The sequence below is a fragment of the Cryptomeria japonica genome, chromosome 3, assembly GCF_030272615.1.
Source record: "Cryptomeria japonica chromosome 3, Sugi_1.0, whole genome shotgun sequence".
NCBI lineage: Eukaryota > Viridiplantae > Streptophyta > Pinopsida > Cupressales > Cupressaceae > Cryptomeria > Cryptomeria japonica.
The window spans coordinates 797,313,514-797,335,987 of NC_081407.1; positions in this window are offsets into that span (position 1 = coordinate 797,313,514).

The following is a 22,474-nucleotide window of genomic DNA, read 5'->3' on the forward strand; positions in this document are numbered from 1 at the left end:
CTCCAATATTTAATACCATATCACCCTCAATTTTTTTAATCAAACCCTAGCCATTAAATGCATTTACATGAAGCACAATTTAAACTTTTCATCATATGATAAGTGTCCCTACCTCACATATGTGAAAGCATACAAAAATCAAACCTACTTTTTATACCTTTATCCATTTTTGTAATACTTGTTGCAAGGCTAAACCTCAACCTAAACCTTAATCCTTAATCAATCTTAACTAATTGTTAGCTAATGCATCTTGGCTCTTGATTTCCCTCTTGAAAATTTTATTCATTGAAGGTACCCCTTCTCATTTGAGCATCCATTCTTATCATAGTCTTATGCTACTCCACTTTCTGTATTGTTGGCAAATGCACACTCCAATGAGAAATTGTAGGTGATTGAAGGTATTGTCATTGATGGAAACCTTGCAATCATGTGATACCGGTAGGCAGACACAGGCACTGGCACCGGCATCAAAAAGAAGAATACCAGCACCCTGGCCGACAACAATTTTGTATTAATGTATTTTGTAATTGTAAAATCTTTTGTAAGCCGACATAGCAGATTGTAACATGACTCATATATGTATGAGATCATTGTAGATCATTTTGTAAGATGTATGATGCGAAATATGAATAGAAGGTAGTAGACCTAATATGTGAATTATTGGATAAGGGTTTATGTATGTAGCAGAGCTTAAACCGGTACTGAATATGGCATAGCAGATGCTAATCTGAAGCAGTACAAGACATTGGATTAGAATAATCCATTTTTGTAAGTCAGTGTGACTTCCTTTGTAATTGAGCAGTGAGCTCTAGGCACTTGGTCTTCCTACATGTGCAGGCCCCTATTGTAGCAGTAATATCCCCTTATTGGCCAGTAAGCGAATATTGTGGGTCACAAATCCCTCCAAGGTTTTTTCCCTCACCGGGTTTCCTCATTAAAATATTGTTTTATTGTGTGCTTTTCATGTTGTGGTTGTTATTCTTATTTGCTGCATTATTTCTGGTTTACCGGTACATAGTTTTAATAAGCTTTTCATGTTATAAGTTAAGAAAATATTATCACTGTTTAGATACTGATTCACACCCCCCCCCCCCTATCAGTATCTTTGGGAATCCTAACAATTGGTATCAGAGCTTGGTCCTCTATTTTCAAAAGCCTAACAGCTTGAGGAAGATCTTGACATCGGTAAAGATGGAAAACTTGAGAAAGCAATTGGAAACAGTTCTTTCAGACTATGATGCAGAAAAGGTGAAGAATATCAAACTTGAAGATGATCTGAAGGCTGCTCAGGATATCATTCAAGCACTTCAAGAGAATTTTACTATTGCAAGGAACAAGAGGAGAGAACTTTGTGAAAAGATGCAGAATGATGAAGATGAAAAGGAAACTCTTAATGATTTGGTAAACAAGATAAGACAAGAAATCAGTACAACAAAGAATGAGATGCAAGATATGACTATGAGGTTTTGCAAAGAAATTGAAGATAGAAAGAAGAATGAAGAAGACTTGGTTAGAAGACTAAATGATGTTGGAAATGAAAACACAAGACTCAGTCATGAAAATGATATGTTGAAGACAGATCCGATGCATACACAAAATGACGGAACTGAACTCATAAGACATAAAGGAATCTTGGAGAATGAACTGACTGTTGTAAATCAACACAAAGAGAAATTCAAGAAAAGTTCAGAAGAACTTGTTGACATGCTGAAGAATTAGAAACCTAATGGTGATACAAATGGCCTTGGCTTGGAAATTGGTGAAAGCTCTGGTACTGCAAACAATCATGATCATAGCAAACCGGTAAGACAACCTAATGCTTACAAATTTAATGGGAAATGCTTTAACTGTAACAAGTATGGTCATAGAGAAAATCAATGTAGATCTAGAAATTATCAGAACACTAATACACCCACCGGTCAATGTTCCAAATGCAACAAAGTTGGTCATAATTAAAAAAATTGCAGAATGAATGTAAGATGTTATGTTTGTGGAAGATTTGGACACTTATCTAATCAATGCAGAACACATACCGACATAGGATATGGGAAAGTTATTCAGAAAAATAATGTGACTTGTTATGCTTGTAACAAGATTGGACATATTGCAAAATTCTGTAGAAGCAAGTCCCCACCAGCAGATAACAAAGGTCCTAGTTTGAAAGGTAAAGAAAAGGTTGAAGAGGTAAAGCAAGAATTCTCAAAATAATGGATCAGAAAGTCAAATCAGAATGTTGATAGGAATACTCCTCCATCGGCAGAACAGAGTAACACTCCACCGGCAGGAGACTCTTCATCTAACTGAAGGAAAATCCCTAAGGGTTTAGCAACAAAATGAAAAACATGCTATTACTGTTAGAGTTTCAAGCAGATCCGAAGCAAATATGAACTAACAATTATATGCAGATTTAAATACAAAAGATAAAGAAATAAAAAAAGACACAGATAACACAGAGATTTAACGTGGTTCACCCAAAATGGGTTACGTCCACCATACACAGCCATCCAATCTTTCTTATTATCCAGCAAAAACAGTACATCAACCTTACAATGCCTTAAGCATCCCAGCTGCTTATAATATGCGTTTTTAGGGCAAAAACAAAGTCGACCTTTTTAGGGTTTTATTACAATGTCGATTTTCATCAACGAAAAATTGCAAAAAAAAATTTCTCGGGGGCTCCCACCCTTGAAACCCTGCTTTTCTTGAGGGCTGCCGCCCCTGAACCCCTGCCCGGGGCCCAGCCCGGCCCCGGACCCCGACAAGGATACATGCTGAGTGTACAGTACTTTGCTTATCAGTCACCACATTTTAACAATCTCCAACTTGGAGATTGATCAGGCTCCACACCAAACAATCTCCCACTTGGAGACTGATACTACACGACACCACTGTACAAGCAACATCCACTGGATAAAACACTAGGACTCGATTGGTATAAATTCCACAATTATCAATCAAGAAGACCAACAGAAAATGATGAAGAAATCAGCTTCTCCTGTGGAACTACCTTCGTGAACATATCCATAGGATTCTCACTTGTGTGAATCTTCTCAAGCCGTAACTGACCCTCCTCCAAAACAGTCCGGATGAAGTGGTACCTGAGATAAATGTGCTTTGTCCTTGAATGAAAAGCAGAGTTCTTCACAAGATGAATGGCACTCTGGCTATCAGTATATAATGGGCTATCCTCTTGTGTCTAACCCAATTCCTCTAGAAAACATTGCAACCAAATCATCTCCTTGGTGGCTTCTATAGCAGCAACATACTCAGCTTCAGTGGTTGAAAGTGCAACAACCTTTTGCAGCCTAGAATCCAACTGACTGCAGTTCCCCTTATAGTAAAAACATACCCTATAGTACTCCTCCGTGAATCAATATCACCCGCCAGATCAGAGTCAACAAATCCACTTAGAGAAGCATTAGATCCTTTGAAACATAATGTCTTTGTAGTAGTTCCTTTCAAATACCAAAGAATCCATTTCACAGCATTCCAATGTTCCATACCTGGATTACTCATAAACCTGCTCACAACTCCCATTGCATGTGCAATATCTGGCCTCGTGCATACCATTGCATACATCAGACTGCCAATAGCTGATGAATATGGGATGTTAGACATTTTATTAACCTCTTCCTGTGCCTTTGGGCACATCTCCTTAGTCAATTTGAAATGACTAGCCAAAGGTGTACTAACTGCTTTTGCATCTTGCATGTTAAATCTTTTCAACACCTTCTTTATATACTCACTTTGGGACAAATTCAAGGTTCTATTTTTCCTGTCCCGTGTAATCCTCATACCGAGAATTTGCTTAGCTGCACCCAAATCCTTCATAGCAAATGCCCTGGCTAATTTCTGTTTAAGATCATTTATATGTTGCATGTTAGACCCAGCAACAAGCATGTCATCAACATAAAGCAACGAGATAATATAACTGCCATTATCAAATCTCTTAAAATATACACAATCATCAGAATGACATATATGATAACTGTGGTCAGCCATGAAACTATCAAATTTTAAATACCATTGTCGGGGTGCTTGTTTTAGGCCATACAGACTTTTCTTCAACCTGCACACCAAGTTCTCCTTACCTTTGACCTCATATCACTGTGGTTGCAACATGTAAATTTCCTCCTCCAAATCTCCACGGAGAAAAGTTGTTTTGACATCTAATTGTTCAAGATGTAAATCATCTACAGCCACAAGACTAAGTATAGTTCTAATTGAAGTCATTTTTACAACTAGAGAAAATATTTCATCATAATATATACCATTTTTCTGTGCAAAACCTTTTACCACAAGTCTGGCCTTATATCTTTTCTGACCTCCTTCCTCCTCCTTCAGCCAATAAACCCATTTGTTAGGCAAGGCTCTTTTTTCTGCAGGTAAAGGGACTAAGTCCCAAGTCTTATTTTTCATCAAGGAGTCCATCTCCTCTTTTATGCCTAGCTCCCACTGTTGTTTGGCATCTACCTGCATTGCTTCTTCATATTCTTTTGGTTCACCAGAATCCGTTAATAAAATAGAATACAAAGAAGGAGAAAATCTTTAAGGGGGTCTACTTGTCCTCGTAGAACATCTAACACTTGTAGGAGTTTGTGGGATAATCTATTTTTGCTGAGCATCAGGTACCTGTGGCATTTCATTTTCAGGAATCTCATCCAACACCACATATTCTTGTTTGTCCTGTTCATGCTTCTTTTCCTGCATCTGTTCTTTATACATGACCTTCTCATTGAATATAACATCTCTACTTCTAATTATTTTCTTATTTTCAAAATCTCATAACCGATAGCCATATTCATCTATCCCATATCCAATGAAGGTACATTTTTGAGATTTAGCATCAAGCTTGGTTCTATTTTCTTTATCAACATGGACAAAAGCTTCACAACCAAAAGTTTTTAGAAAAGAATAATTTACCTTTTTACCAGTCCATGCCTCCTTTGGAATACCACCATCCAAAGGGGTTGAAGGTCCTCTATTTATCAAATAGACAGCAGTATGTACAACATCTACCCAAAAATGTAAGGGCAATCCAGCATGCAATCTCATGCTCCTCGCACGTTCCATGATAGTCCTATTCATTCTCTCTGACACACCATTTTCATGTGGATTTCCTGGAACTGTCTTCTACTTTCGAATCCCATTTAAGGAGCAGTAACCTTCAAATGCTTTGTTGCAATACTCACCTCCATTATCCGATCTGAGACACTTCAATTTTTTTCGTGTCTCATTCTCAACCAAAGCTTTCCATTTCTTAAAAGTTTCAAAAACATCTAATTTTTGTTTTAGGAAATATACCCATGTTTTTCAAGTTGAGTCATCAATAAAAATAACATAATAACAAGAGCCACCAAGAGATGATACCTGAGCCGATCCCCATACATCTGAATGTACAAGCTCTAACTTCTCACTCTTCTTCTCTTTCCCAACCTTGAGAAATCTGACTCTTTTCTGTTTACCATAAACACAGTTTTCACAGAACTCTAAATCAATCTTCTTTAGTCATGGCAATAGATTTTTGGAGTGAAGGGTTTTCATCCCTTTCTCACTCATGTGCCCAAGCCTATGGTGCCACATTATCGAATCCGTTCTTGCAACATTTATTGTTGTTGTCCCTGCAGTAACTTTATCTATAACAGCTAGGGTAGAGTAAGTGTTACCTGTACACATATATAATGTGCCTACCTTCGCACCTTTAGCTATTACTAATGATCCTTTAGCGACCTTCCACATATTGTCTGAGAGGGTAACTATGCAACTTTCACTACCTAGTTGCCCTGCAGAAATTAGATTTCTTCTTAAATTAGGAACATGTCTTACCTCCTGCAGAAACCAGTCATTTCCATTCTGCAACTTGATCTTTATCTTTCTTTTTCCAACAATTTGACAGGGCTCATCATCACCCAAATATACCTGTCCAAAATCACCTTGAACATAATCTAGAAAATATTTTCTATGGGGTGTAGCATGAAATGAAGCCCCAGAATCTATTACCCAGGAATCATTAACATTATCCAAACATAAGATTAAAGCATCTTGTAAAGTATTACTTGCAATATTAGCTTCCTTACTGTCATTTTCATTTTTGTCTCCTTCTTTGTTTTTCCGAGACCAACAGTCTTTCTTTAGATGACCAGGTTTTCCGCAGTACCAGCAATCTTTCTTTCCTCTAGATTGAGAGCATCCTTTCTTTGACTTCCCTCGTGACTTCTCATTCCCAGGGCCTTTTCCTCTTTCCTTTGATCTTCCTCTATTCTTCACATTCAAAACACTACCCGATGATGTTGGAGTCTCACCTGTGCTTTTCCTTCGCATTTCCTCGCTTAGGATAACACCAACAATATGATCAAATACCAAAGTATTTTTACCAGAGACAGAGTTACTTACAGCCATAACCAAGCTATTCCAACTTTCTAGCAAAGAACATAAAATCAAGAGAGCCCTAACCTCTTCTGCAAAGGTAATTTTTACCGAAGACAATTGACTGGTAATTGTATTAAATTCATTTAAGTGCTCCGCTACAGATCCTCCCTCACTCATTTTCAAATTAAACAAATGCTTCATAAGAAATACCTTATTCGAAGCCGAGGGTTTCTCATACAACTTAGCCAATGTCGCCATCAAATCTACAGACATTTTTGCTTCTGTTATATTGAAAGCTACAGATGGTGCAAGGCACAATCGAATGGATCCCAGTGCCTTTCTATCTAAAATGTCCCATTCTTCATCTGACATTGTGGTCAGTTTCTTTGCCTTTCCTTCCAATGGCCGCCACAAATCCTTTTGATACAAGTAACCCTCCATGTGCATTTTCCATAACTGATAATTCTGGTCATTAAACTTTTTGACCTTGAATTTGGAATCCTCCATTGCTCCCTCTCAAATCTAAAAGTCCTGCCAATTTACAAAAAACCTCGCTCTGATACCAATTATTAGAGTTTCAAGCAGATCCGAAGCAAATATGAACTAACAATTATATGCAGATTTAAATACAAAAGATAAAGAAATAAAACAGGACACAGATAACACAGAGATTTAACGTGGTTCACCCAAAATGGGTTACGTCCACCATACACAGTCGTCCAATCTTTCTTATTATACAGCAAAAACAGTACATCAACCTTACAATGCCTTAAGCATCCCAGCCGCTTATAACATGCATTTTTAGGGCAAAAACAAAGTCGACCTTTTTAGGGTTTTATTACAATGTCAGTTTTCATCAACGAAAAACGACAAAAAAAAAATTTATCGGGGGCTCCCGCCCCCGAACCCCTACCCGGGGCCCGGCCCAACCCCAGACCCCAGTGAGGATACGTGTTGAGTGTACAGTATTTTGCCGATCAGTCGCCACATTTTAACAATCTCCCACTTGGAGACTGATCAGGCTCCAAACCGAACAATTACTCCCTCGGTTGATGGTGAAAAGTTGAAATTACTTCTATATCGGTAGATGAGTTAAGTTGTGACTTAACCGATGAGCATTAAATATGGTAGTTGGAGAAAATAAAATTATAAAGAAAGTGTTTTGGCTCCTTTTTCATTCACTAAGCATTCAAATCTTTGAGAGCACGAAAATTCCCGAGCGAAGGCATCCTTAGCGAAAAAGTGAAGCAGTTCATCAAAGCATTCATCTTAAAGGCAGATTGAGGTATTTATAACTATGGCTTCTTCATCCACTCCTGAATTTATTGCAAACCCTACTATTGTTGAGGTTGTTAAGTGCCCTAGACCCGTATTCAAACTGGTTCCCAAAATAGCGAAGAAAGATGATAGCATAGGTGCATTCTCTCAAATTACTAAGGGAGTTGTATATGCTGAAGACCCTAGGATGTATATACATTGTCATATAGAGGAATTAGGTGATGATGAGATCAAAAATATGTATAGGTCTATGATTTTTGATGAGTCTAGAAATATCAAGCCGGAAAATAAGATAGTGGAAACCCTAGGTTTTATTGAAATCCTTAGTGTCCCAGATTTTCCCAATGATATTATAAGGATTGTGCTAAGTAGGATTCATGGTGAATTCTTCTGGTTGGATTCAATCCATAAAATCACAAAGGAAGTCGTTAAGGCAGTAACAGGGTTACCTTCCACCGGTAGCAGACCTGATAAAATAAAGAAGGTCTTAAATGACATAGTGATAAACCTAACAGGTGCAACATTCGACAAAAGGTCTCTAAGGGTAAACGACGTAAAAGACATCAATGTCAGATTTATCAGTATGATCTTAGGTTACAAAGCTACACATGCAAATAGGTTGAACACAGTTTCTAGCCTATGTATTAAAAGTGCTTATGACATGGTTAATGACAATGCTAGAATAGATGTATGTGAATGGCTGAAAGATAAATTGATAGACAATTTGGGGAAAATTAAAGGAGATAAGAAAGGAACATTCAGATTTGGAAATTTTCTTGTTTGTCTAATATTGTACATAACTAAACAAGTACTCGGTATTGGTGCAAGAGATTTTGGCTTTGACATTCTGGTAGGAAAGCAACAATTGGATCTATTGAGCAATATGGGAGAAAACCGGGAGAAAAAATTAAATGAATATTTTCAAGCACTGAAGGCTCGAATGAAAACTAGAGTAAGACTGTCACAAGCTATTGTGGACAAATATCAAAAAGAAATTTGTTTTGTAATTAAATAAGATGAAATCTGGATGGAGGCAGTTGTCCCTAGAACTATCTAGGTAACTGAAATGGGCTATGAGACATATGACAATATTATTGAAACTGATGCAAAAGCCCTCCTTGAAGCACCAAAGGAACCCACTGAGAAAGTTTTTGAAAATGCTGAAACAATTGAGAGTGGAATTCAGTCTAGGAAAAGGGTTAAGAAGGTCAAAGAAACAGTAAGAAAAGGAACCCGACAGGCAAAAGCGATTAAGGAAGATGTTTTGAAGCAAACTGGTATAAAGGAAAGTGAGTTGAAAGGACTTCAACTGGAAACTCATCTTTCACATTGATAGTTTTGATACTTAAAGATAAGTACAGATCCAATAGCCAACAAGATGAGAGGGGGGGGCGAATCATACAAACTTAATCTTCCATAAAAACATCAGATTCAACCTCGGTAACATATCCTTCAGTAATATAACCAAAACTGGTAAACATGCAAACTCAAAAGCATATAAACATCATAACACTCATAACACCAGATTTAACGTGGAAACCCAAATAGGGAAAAACCATTGTGGGATTTCGGACCCACTAAGAAATATACTCTTCTAGAGTATGCTCGATTAAAAGTAAATCCTATTAAAGATTACAAACACATTGCTAGATGTGACCCGGTTAAGGGATTTCCCTCATATCTGTTAGGATCTTCACCTTGTTAGAAGTGACCTTGTTAAAGGATTTCAAACACTCAATCAGAATGTCACCTTGCTAGAGGGTTTTACAAATAAGACTGTTAAGTCCACTCGGTTAAGAGATTTTCTGTCACTTTACAAAATAACAGTAATAAAAATCTATCTGCAACTTCACATCTAAAATGCTAAAGCAGATTCTTATTTGCTCAATACAATATAGACATAGAATTAATCTTGTCCATCTGTTGGGCTCTGTACTCTGTTTATTCAAAACAAGTCTTCAAGCTTCTGTGCTCGGTGATCACTATGTAGCATCCATGTGCATACATTTGCCCGCATACATTGTTTATCAATAGTTCCCTATTTATAAACAATTCACCAATCGCTTAATCTCCTTGATCACATTTCCCATGATCAATCATAGCCATCAGATCTTCAAACTTAGACCGGGTTTAATGTATCCTTCGATCTGAAAAACATTTTACCCCGCCTTGGAACTTGCATACATTTCTTGGAACTTGTGCTAGGGTATTGCGGTTCAATCTAAGCTATAGATCTTCCTACCAATTTTCCTTTGCCATGGATTCTTTAACAAACTTCATTCACAGCATACCAATCATTTAATCATAGCCAGCTCATCAGCTTCCTTCATTAAATAATGCTTGTAATCATTTAATGCATTCTGTTATTACTCGGTTGCAACTCGATAAATACTAAACTTCACTCGGTAGACATTGTGCCTTCATTAACAGATAGTGATAACCTTAGGGTTTACCGACTAGGTTCTTTGCTCGGTAACATAGTATAGTATTAACCTTACAATCAATAACATATGTATGATATCAAAACAATCTAAACATCATGATCTCATCATTGTCTCACTCGGTAATAGTTGCCCATTGAATAACTTATTTCTCCCATTATTCATCATATTCTTTATGTGTCTTTTACCGACATCTTTATACTCATCAAATCATACTTCTCAAGATATGGCAACATCATACTGAATTAGAAAATCAATTTCTTGACATCAATGACAAAATAATAATATTAAGACAGTAAACATCCTTAATCAGTTATATCCATAATCATCAACAACCTTCTCAATATCCTTATTGAAATGCCAACAATCTCTCCTTGCTTGTTATAATGTCAAATGCCAACAATCTCCCCCTTTGGCATTGATGGAAAAACCAATTGATTTGACCTAATTGATTTGAATTGTTGTGAGATTCTGAAATGCTGAAATGCTCTCCTTCTGTCATCAAAATTCTCCCCCATACATTAGTCTTCTCCGCTTCTTCAGTCTTGCTTTTTCCTCAATCTTCTCCCCCTTTGACAACAATGCCAAAAAGTAAAGAACTAAAACATAATTTCTTCTTATATGAAGTGATTTCCTGTTGTTATGTATCAACTTAGTCTCAATCAGAGCATTATGTCTTCAATTCCTATTTCCTGTATTGTTTCCTGCACACCTTTAGAAAACATCCTAAAGTGTGTAAGTCAGCATCAACTCCTAAAAGATATTTTGTAGAGTCATTGAATTGATGCTTTCACTGAACTCGGTCAGTGAGTAGAAGATAGGGGTAGGACCCCTAACTTACTTCTGAGATACTCAAAAGTGTCCCTTGGCAGTGACTTGGTGAAGATATCTGCTATTTATTCCTTTGTGCTAACATACTCCAACACCACTTTCTTCTCTTGAGCTTCTTTTCTAAGATAATGATATTTGATAGAGATGTGTTTTGTCTTAGAGTGCATAACAGGATTCTTTGAAATGTTAATGGCACTAGTATTGTCACAGAATATAGTTACTGGCTCGGTAACTTTCTCATTTATACCTTCCAACAATTGTTTGATCCATGCTATGTTGGTACAATTCAGTGCCACAGCAACGTATTCAACTTCTGCTGTTTACTGTGAAACATATCCTTGTTTCTTGCTAAGCCAACTCACTAGTCTTTCTCTTAAAAAGAAAGCTCCTCCACTTGTGCTTTTTCTGTCATCAATGTTGCCTGCCCAATCAGCATCAGTATAAACTTTTAAATCAAAAACATTTCTTTTCTGATATACTAAGCCATAATCTTCAGTGCCTTTCAAGTATCTAAAAATTCTCTTGATTGTTGTCATGTGTGTTTCCTTAGGATCTGCAAAGAACCTTGCAACTATACCTACTGCATGTGCTATGTCTGGCCTGCTGTGAACAACATATTGTAGCTTTCCAATCATGCATCGGTAAAGTGTCTCATTAACAGATGCAGATTCATCATTCTTTGATAGTTTACAGTTGGTAGTCATAAGAGTACTTACTGGTTTTGAATTCTCCATTCCAAATTTCTTCAAGATTTCCTTTATGTACTTGGATTGAGTAATGAAAATCTCATCTTTCATTTGTAGTATCTGTAAACCTGTAAAATACTTTATCTCACTGATTAATGACATCTCAAATTCTTTGCTCATTTCATTTCCAAAGTTCTTACATAGAGAGTCATTCCCACAAAATATAATATCATCAACAAATATGGCTGAGATCAGTATTCCATTTTCATCATTCTTCATGTAAATGTTGTTGCTTTCACTTGTCCTTATAAAACTAATCTTAATCAAATAAGAGTGCAATCTTTCATACCATGCTCTAGGTGCTTGTTTCAGACCATATAAAGCTTTGTTCAATTTACATACCTAATCTTTATTCTTGTCTTCAACAAATCCTTCAGGTTGTTCAATAAAAACTTCTTCTAATACTCCATTCAGAAATGCAGATTTGACATCCATTTGATATACCTTGAAATTCTTGTAAGCAACATATGCCAACAATGTTCTTACTCCTTCAAGTCTTTCTACAAGTGCAAAAGTATCACCATAATCAATTCATTCTTCTTGGGCATAACCTTTGCAAACTAGTCTTGCTTTATTTTGAATGACCTCTCCTTTTTCATTCAGCTTGTTTCTGAAAATCCACTTTGTACTGATTACATTTTTGTCCTTTGGTCTTGGGACCAGTGTCCATGTGTCATTCTTCTTGATTTGATCAATCTCTTCTGTCATAGCACTTATCCAATCTTCACTGTTAAATGCCTCTTTCACTATTCTTGGTTCAAATTCAAATATCAGACATGTGTTCTGTCTTAGTTTGTTCCTTGTCATCACTCGATCATCCTTATCTCCTATAATCTGACTTGGTGCATGATGTCTTCTGACATACTTGGCTAATACAGGCTCGGTAGGCTCTGTATGATCTTCTTCATCACTTGGTAACTAGATATTCTCTTCATTTCCTTCAACAATTCTCTCGGTAAGACTTGTCGGTTGAACTAGACAAATTCATCATAATCTTCTGGTTCCTTGGAATTTACTTCATCATTTCTTTCTACAAATTCATCAATTTTCACATTTGCACTTTCTACTATTTTGTTAGATGATTTGATCAGACATTTAAATGCTTTACTTCTAGAAGAATAACCAAGAAATGTTCCTTCTTCACTTTTCTAATAAAACTTGCCATTTCTATCATCCTTGTGTACATAGAATCTACTTCCAAAGATTTTAAAATAACTTACATTAGGTTTCTTGTCATACCAGATTTCATATGGTGTCTTCAAAGTACCTTTCTTCAGTTGTACTCAGTTCAGGGTGTAAACTGTTGTGCTTATTGCTTCTCTCCAAAATGTTTGTCGCACTTTCTTTTCAATCATCAGGGTTCTGGCACAATCCACAATAGATCTATTTCTTCTCTCAGCAATTCCATTTTGTTGTGGATTTCTTGATGCAGAGACTTTTCTTTTTATACCATGATCATTGCAGAATAGGTTGAACTCATCAAATGTGAACTCTCCTCCTCTATCCGATCTAAGACATTTCAGTTGTCTTCCTGTTTTATTTTCAACTCTTGACTTGTACCATTTAAACATTTGAAAAGCTTCTGATTTTTCTTTTAAAAACATTACTGACATCATCCTTGAGTAATCATCCACAAATAATTTGAAATATTTGTCACCATAATAACTTTGAGCTTTCATAGGACCACAAAGATCAGTGTGCACAAGATCTAAAATTCCCTTAGAGGTGTAAGACTTACTTGTAAAGCTTGATCTTGTCATTTTACCCATCTGGCATCCTCGGCACATAGCATTCTCAGGTTTTGCAAGACTCGGTAGACCTCTTACTCGGTGCTTTTTGCTTATTTTGATCAAATTATCAAAATTTACATGACAAAACCTTTTATGCAATAACCAGGTATCATCTATCTTTGCATATAGACATTTATTCTGAGTTGAGTCAAGGTGAAATGTGCTACCTTTTGTTTGTGTCCTGGTAGTAGCTAACTTTCCATGCTTGTCATGAACTTTGACAATTTCTTTCTGAAATTCTATTCGGTATCTTGTATTGTTTAGCTATGCTACACTCAACAAATTGTATTTCAAACCTTCATCCCAATAAACATCATTGCATCTTGCATTGTCAAGAAGTGTTATGGATCCTTTACCTCTTACTGGATGTGGTGCATCATTACCAAATCTTACATAGCCTCCATCATAGTCTTCTAACATCACAAACTTGTGTTTATCACCTGTCATGTGATGTGAGCATCCACTATCTATGATCCAAGACTCATTAGTATTTGTGTGAGATATTAGGGTTTTTTCTTCATACCTTTCTTCATCTGATCCATCTTTGATAGCCACATAAACTACTTCCTCTGAATCAGTTTCATATGATTTATCATCATTGGATTCCTCATCGGCTATTAAGCATGTCTTTCTATCTCTTCTTCTAAAGTCTTGGTGTCCTTTGTAATGATTATCTTTTTGTCTATCATCTCAGTAATCTCTCTATAGATAGGAATTTAGAAATCATCAAAGCAAGTAGAAAATTAAACAAGATCAATCACAAAACCAGAATGCAATGACAACAATCCTAAAAACATCCAATAGAGATACTGAAAATAAGACATTCAAATCAAACGCAAACCATCGCAAACGTGAATGTCTCCTCTATGATTCTCCATTGTCCTTCTTTCTCCTTCAAATTGCTTTGTTTTGTGGATCTCACCTTCAAGTGCATAAGCATAATGTGAAAGCAAGATTGACAAGACGGTAGCGCAAAAATACTAGAAGCGTGATTGATTTGGGGATCGATTCGAAAAAGTGATTAATTGGGATTGAAGAAATTCATCCAATTTATAGATAAATTGGATAAAAGACAAGATTAGCATGAAATTGATTTGAATGGAAATTCAAATCGAGAATAGCAAAATTATGACAAGTGTATGACAAATTGCTATGCAAGGATTTATGACAATTTATGACAATTTATGACAATTTATGACAAATTGCTATGCAAGAATTTATGACAAGATTTTGAAATAGAAATAGACATTAGAAGAAATTAGAAAATTAGGTTAGAAATGATGACTTGGAAATTAGGAAATTGATGAAAATTAGGTAAATTAACTAATAATTTTTCATTCATTAATTAATTTACAAAAAGAGGAGGAATTAATTAGCCAATTAAATAAACATTTAATTGTGACAAGAAGACTTAGGATAAATAAATAAATCATTTAACCTATAGAGAAAAATGGAGAGAAAATGACAATCAAGATTAAATGAATAAATCATAAAACCTTAGAAGATGAATTAGAAATGCAAGGACGACAATTAGGTCTTGACAAAAGATAATTGATGTCGATTCAATCATGATTCTGACTTGATAAAAGACCAATGTTGATAAGTGATTTGATTGATAAATGCGCCAATTGACAAGGAACAATGACAAATTGATCCAAATTGACATGATTGAGAAAGACGACGATCGATGACAAATCGATCGCCAAAATGACAAGATTGAAAAGAGAACAACGATCGATGACAAATCGATCGCAAAATGACAAGATTGAAAATGACAACAATCGATGACAAATCGATCGCAAGATTGAAAAAGAAAACGATCGATGACAAATCGATTGCAAAATGATAAGATTGATAAGAGGACAAAACCCTAATTCCATCATCGATTAGGATTGACGATGTCAAAGTATGACAAATGAGCACGCACATTGATGCAACAGGATAAGATCGACCAAAATCATGACTGAAGATTGTTATCGACAAGACCAAATTCGGAAGCGAGACAAATGAAGAATGCAAAAGAAGGACTCAATTCTCGCAAATGATAAAGACCAAGTGCGCAACATAGGAGAAATGTTAATGCGACGCAAAAACCCTAAAATAATGCAATGCGCCAATGTTAAAGTATGACTCCACAAGCGTTGACCATTTTTAGACGTCTACATTTTGCCCCTCTTTGAGACAACGTGATTCTAAGCGTTGTTTCAAAGAACGATAATGAAAATGCCCCAAACATTGACAATGACACATGCATGCCCACTCGAGGAATTGGCCGAAAACATCCAGAAAAGAGGCCAATTGATCGATAAGAATGATAGAAAATGATAGGAGCAAACAGACTAATAATCAGAGATCGAATACACAAAGGACAAGCAATTGAAGATGCAAAATACTGCGACCAACATAAGATGGAGAGAGTGCATGTCCATCTATGCATTGACAAAGATCTATAAATGAGACAAGGAGAAGGAAAATTGGTCATTTGCACTAGCCAAAGTGGAGGATTTGTTGCTCTGGAAAAGGACGCTTGCAGAGAGATGGTGAACATTCCAATGGTAGATCACCTAGGGGAATGTGTACGCATGTACAGATGACCGGATGATGTGGGAGCAGCGGTATGTATCTCAAAAACCCATATTGTCAATTTTATGAATTTGACTTGCTTGCGGGACATTGCGGGGCCCACAAGGAATGAAATAAGTGACTTCTGCACCTGTGTGAGCGCATCCTGCGCTTGTGTAGGGTATCCTACACTTGTGTAGGGTACACAGGCACAAGTTGATGCAACACAGGCGTAGGACACAGCACACAAGCACAGTTGTGCACTGGGAACTCAAATTTGGTCAAAAATAGCATGCGAATGTTCCAAAAAGGGGGATAAGGGTAGGATAGGTCAAAATAGATTAGAAACACCCTGATTTGTGGATGAAACAAGGAAATTTAGCCCGTAGGAGGAAACCCTAAAACTGACAAAATGTGCCCCAATTGTGATGCAGAGTCGACAGTATCCACTGATTACGCGGGAGAACCGACCTGACTGCTTCATGTTACGACATAGACTCAGAAGCACGGACAGAGATACATTAGCAGGACTTGGAATATACTATATCACATTCATGCCCGAGATTAGGGCAAACACAGGACTACTCACCGCATTGGCAGAGCGATGGCATTCAGAGACCTCCTCATTCCATCTGGCGACTGGAGAGGCGACTGTGACACTAGAGGATGTATGGCGTATCCTCCGCATTCCGATTCATGGGGAGATGATAGAGTATGACCCAGTGACAGGGAGAGATGCTTTGTGCAGATTATTTGAGTGTGATGCAGATGATCTGGATATCGTAGAGAGGGAGATTGGCTGGGAGACCATGGCATCAGAGTATGATCAGCGATATGTGGTGATAGCAGTGGTTATAGCATGCCTATTAGCAGGGGACAGACGAGGATATGGATTCCCTATTGGATGGGGAAGAGTGCTAGAGAAGATGGCGACAGAAGGGACTATGTATGCATGGGGACCATGCGTGCTTGCTATGCTATATTTTCAGTTGCATCAGATAGCATATCAGGGAGTTCAGACTTTGAGCTGTGGGGTCACACTATTACAGGTATGGGCATTTGAGCACATAGCCATATGTCGACCGATTGCAGAGAGATAGGTAGTACCACATCGACCATATGTGTACTGCTATGGGGGAGCACTGAGACAGGGTCCTTTTGGATAGATATAGTATTGGCGACATGAGCTAGACAGATTGAGAGAGTTCACATGGAGGCCATATCTTGATTGCCCTGGATGGTCAGATGATAGTCATGAGCTACTATATTGTAGACAGGAGAGATACCTGATTGGGCGACCAGTGAATCGTCAGAGAGTGATTGAGATGTACCTACCGGAGAGAGTCAGACGACAGTTTGGAGAGAGACAGGATGTACCTAGAGGGACTGCACACTTTGCCCGATCTCACAAAGAGACGAGTCAATGGGGGAGGATGATTCAACCACACATAGTATATGTTGACTTCACATAGCTATAGCAGAGACAGTGGGATTGGAGATCAGATGTGGTGGATGCCAGGATGACAGAGGAGTATGAGCGATGGTTTGCATGACGACGGCCAGTGCCATTGACAGATCCTGATATTCCAGTACCTAGGAGACAGGAGGACTTCCCACTCGCTAGAGAGGAGGAGGGAGATGATGAGGATAGAGATGAGGATGAGGAGGATGAGTGTGGTGATGAGGATGAGGGGGATGACAAGGACGGAGAGGATGAGGATGAAGATTATGAGTCAGATTCAGGCGATCAGGAGTCGTTGCAGGATATATCCATAGAGCCGGAGACAGCTAGGATAGAGGAGATGGAGATGTGCAGGGCTACCATAGCGAGTCAGCATGATCACATTGTGACATTAGAGAGACAGAATGCTATCTTGAGGACAGAGCAGGATCAGTTCAGAGCGGAGATAGCCAGACTTACAGCGGCTCGAGATACAGCAAGAAGGGCAAAGAGTCACTGAGTATATTGGGTTGATTAGGGATGCCAGTGCACGTGAGATGGCACAGATGTTGGTAGAGACCGGAGAGGAGATACGCCATTGGAAGACACTATATGAGAGTGCAGTTCCACCAGAGCAAAGAGCAGCTTCATATCGGGCATGATCGAGGACAGAGAGCAGGCCACGTTCTTAGAGGTCATTGAGCAGCATGGGGGTGAGTGGACCTATGAGACCACCACAGCCAGGACCTGGGATAGGAGGGACATCATCCTTGAGACATGGCAGGGATGAGGAGGACAGAGGGAGCACTCAATGACAGAGGCACGTGCTCCTTATGACAGAGACATATGTAGTTTGACATTTTGTATTTAGCATGCGAGCCATACTTAGGACGGACAGTCCAATTTGGTACTCCGATATTATTTTTATATATGATATGATATGTAGCGAGATGATGGGATGCAATGGGTTATGGTTTATGTTGACTTTCCATGTATGGATGGCTTATGCACTGGTTATGTACTATTGTGGAACATGTATGAATATATTTTTATGCGGTTTTTGATGCATTTATAATATGAAATGGATAAAATGCTTGATATAATGCTTGAGATAATGCAAATGTACTAAGCAATGAATGCAGGATGTAGCTTATGTTTTTGGAGATCGGAGCACTAGACTGAACTGACTACCCGAACTGACGGAAGAAATGTTAGTAAGAAGAAATGAGACAGAGGACAGTTAGAGACGAAGAAAAATTTGCTTTCACTAATGCACTTTGTAGGTGAGAACCTTTATTTAATGTAGCAAAATGGATGCATAGCATCATGGCATTGAAGGCCAGAGCTAAAACACAACCCTTTTTGGCAAAAGACAGACACATCACACACAAGGAATGAGTGAAGCATCCTAGGGTGCATACATCAAGGGTCGAGGTATGTGCGGCGTTCACGGAGTGAACATACTTATCACAAACACCCAATGATATAGTTGCCCCAGTTTGTAACAAACATTCCACAAACAACAATCACAACAAAAAAGAAAGGAAAGGGACCATGAACCATCCCAATCACTCTAAATCACTCAGTGACATCATCGAGCAACATAGGAACATGATCGAAGATAAATCAATAAATGATAAGACTCGCTAATGCCAACAAGTCAAACAAACATCTTGATCTTCATTGTCAAAAGTTGAAAGTGTTGATAGGACGATCATGCTGTCTGGTTTCAGGACATGCGGTACCCCGTCTAAGACAGGACATAGTCTGGTTTCAAGTATACCACACCCTGTATAAGACCCATGATAGTGTGTCAAGGACCAATGATATTGATGTTGATTGATTGATATGACAATTTTAATAAGTTTGAATGTCTGGTTTGATGGAAAAGTTCATCTGTGAATGCGTGATTTCATGAAAGTGCAGCGTGTGATTGCGTGTCGTAGGAGGTATGCTCAGCGATCTGTCTATGCACAAAGGGGATATTTTTTGTTTTGTTTTTTTCAAGACTGTATTTGACTTTTTAGGGAGTTTTTTCAGGACATTTTTTCAATTTTTTATGATTTGTTCAGGACTTTTTTCTTTTTTTTTGGATTTTTTTTTCAGGACATTATTTGATTTTTTTGATTTTTTTCAGGACTTGATTTGATTTTTTTTGTAATTTTTTCAGGACATTTTTCAATTCGAAAGTGCCAGTGATTGATCATGACAAGGGGCACGCACCCAATGCACATCTGAAAGACATATATAGAAACCAGGACCGAAACATATGCACAAGAAACCGGAGTATGCAAGACAATGATGTTGACCAATCACAGGCCTGGAACAGAACATTGGGTCAAGACAAGGATAGGCACGATAAACCTTCAGAGAGAAAGCATAGCTAGAGGTCATGATAGATGACGGAGCAATGATCTTCTTACACATGGCGCCCAGGTTTTCACCATGGTACTTGCCCAAAGCGCCTATTTGCTAGGTTTTCACTAGAGGGCGAATCATTTTTCTTTACTTTTTGTTCTTTTTCTTTTCTTTTTTTTTTCATTTTTTCACTTTTTTTTGTTTTTTTTTGTATTTTTTTTAGGATCATAGAATTGCTGATAGAAAATTATGCCCAGTACTTGCTAAGGTGCATACTATTGACTAGATCTGACAAAGGTTCACCTTCTGGGGTGGCAAGTTGATATGCCCCCGAGCCATAGGTTGCAGTAACTATGAAAGGCCCAACCCAATTAGGTTCAAACTTGCCTTTGATGATGTCCGTAGATTGTGCATTCTTAGGGTTTGCCTTTAAAACCAGATCTCCCACTTCGAAGTGTCGCCCTTTGACCTTCTTATTATAAGAGCGACGGAGACGGTTTTGATATGCTTGCAAATGTGTCAGGGTTGTCTGACGTTTCTCATCTAACATCTCAAGCTGATGCAACCGAGAGACTCTGTGCATCTCATCATCAATCAAATGATGCGAGGAAACATGAAAAGAAGGAATCTCCACTTCCAAGGGTAAAATGGCTTCTGCACCATACACCAAGGAATAAGGTGTTGCGCCAGTAGGTGTGTTGATAGAAGTGCGATAAGCCCATAGTGTTGGATTAAACTGTACATGCCAATCTTGACCAGCGTCATTGACAACCTTTTTCAAGATCTTGATAATGGTTTTATTTGATGCTTCGGCTTGACCATTACCCTATGGATAGTATGGACTGGAAAAATGGTGTTGGATGTGAAACTTTTCATAGAGTTCTTTGACATCTTTATTCTTGAATGGACGGCCATTATATGTGACTATGGCAAGGGGAACCCCATATCGGCATATGATATAATTCAATAGGAATTTTGAAATTTGTACACTAGTAATATAAGTCATGGGGATAGCCTCGATCCATTTTGTAAAATACTCTGTGGCTGTAATGATGAACTTGTGTCCATTTGCAGATGTCAGGTGAATATTCCCAATAAGATCCAATCCCCATTGAGAAAAGGGCCATGGAGATATGACAGAATGAAGCTCTTGGGCTAGCGCATGAATGTAATTTCCATGGATTTGGCATCTGTAGCACTTCTTGACAAAATCATGAACATCTTTTTCCAGAGTAGGCCAATAATACCCAGCACGAATCAACTTTTTGGCTAAGTTCAGACCATTGAAATAGCCCCCACATATACCATCGTGAACCTCGAAGTCGTTTGTGCTTCATCAAAATCCAAACACCTGAGGAGGGTATGGTCAAAGGAATGACGGTAAAGGGTGTCGACAATGATGACATATTTGGTTGTCTGTCGGATGAAGGCTCGACGTTGGTTAGCAGAAAGGTTAGGTGGTAAGGTTTGGGATTTCAAATATTGATAGATGTCATTGTACCACGGGGAGTTAGGACCAACAAGAACACACATCACATCCGCTATCAGAATTTCAAAAGAAGGGACAAGCAACTGTTCGTCCAAGAATTCACATTTGTCCATACTGTGGGGCATATTTACCATGGAAGCAATCATAGCCATCTCATCTGCCGACTTGTTTTGCATTCTTGGAACTTGACTGAAATGGATAGCTGTGAATTTTGTCTTGAAGAAATCTACCATATGCTTGTAGGGAATAAGCTTTTCATCTTTTGTTTCATAGTCATCATTCACTTGACGGATGACTAACTGAGAATCTCCATAGACTTGTAAATGTGTGATGTTCCAGTGGACGGCTACTCAGAGTCCTGTGACCAGAGCTTCATATTTTGCAATGTTATTGGTACAATGGAAAGTTATTCTGTAGGATTTGGGAATAGCATCACCTTGAGGGGTGACAAACAATATACCTGCTCCAGACCCAAACTTGGTATGGGATCCATCAAAATATAACTTCCATTTGGTAGAAGATGTGAAAGCAAAGACCAATTCATCTGGAAAATTGGTCAACATGGGATGATCATCATAAATAGGAGCCTTGGCAAGTTGATCTGCTATGATTTGTCCTTTTATTGCCTTTCACTCCGTGTACTCAATATCAAACTCATTGAGGATCATAACCCACTTTGCTAGGCGACCTGTCAAAGCTGCCCTACTAAGCAAGTACTTCAAGGGGTCAATTTTTGCAACTAGCAATGTCTGATGACTTAACATATAGTGTTGAAGCTTCTGTGTTGCAAAGACCACTGCTAAGCATGCCCGTTCAATAGTTGAATAATTCAGCTCATAGCCCACTAGTGTCCGACTGATATAATAAATAGCCCGCTCTTTGCCTTTCTCATCCTGTTGGGCCAAGAGAACTCCTAGTGCCATTTCAGTTGCAGAAATATACAATATAAATGGCTTTCCTTTTATAGGAGGCATTAGAATAGGTGGCGATAGCAGATAATCCTTGAGAGATTGAAATGCTGATTGACATTGCTCAGTCCATTTAAAAGTGACACCTTTATGCAATAAATGCTGGAAAGGATGACATTTGTCTGCTAATTAAGCTATGAAACGGCGGATTGACTGTAGCTTTCCTTGCAGACTTCTTAGTTGACGGAGATTGGAAGGAGG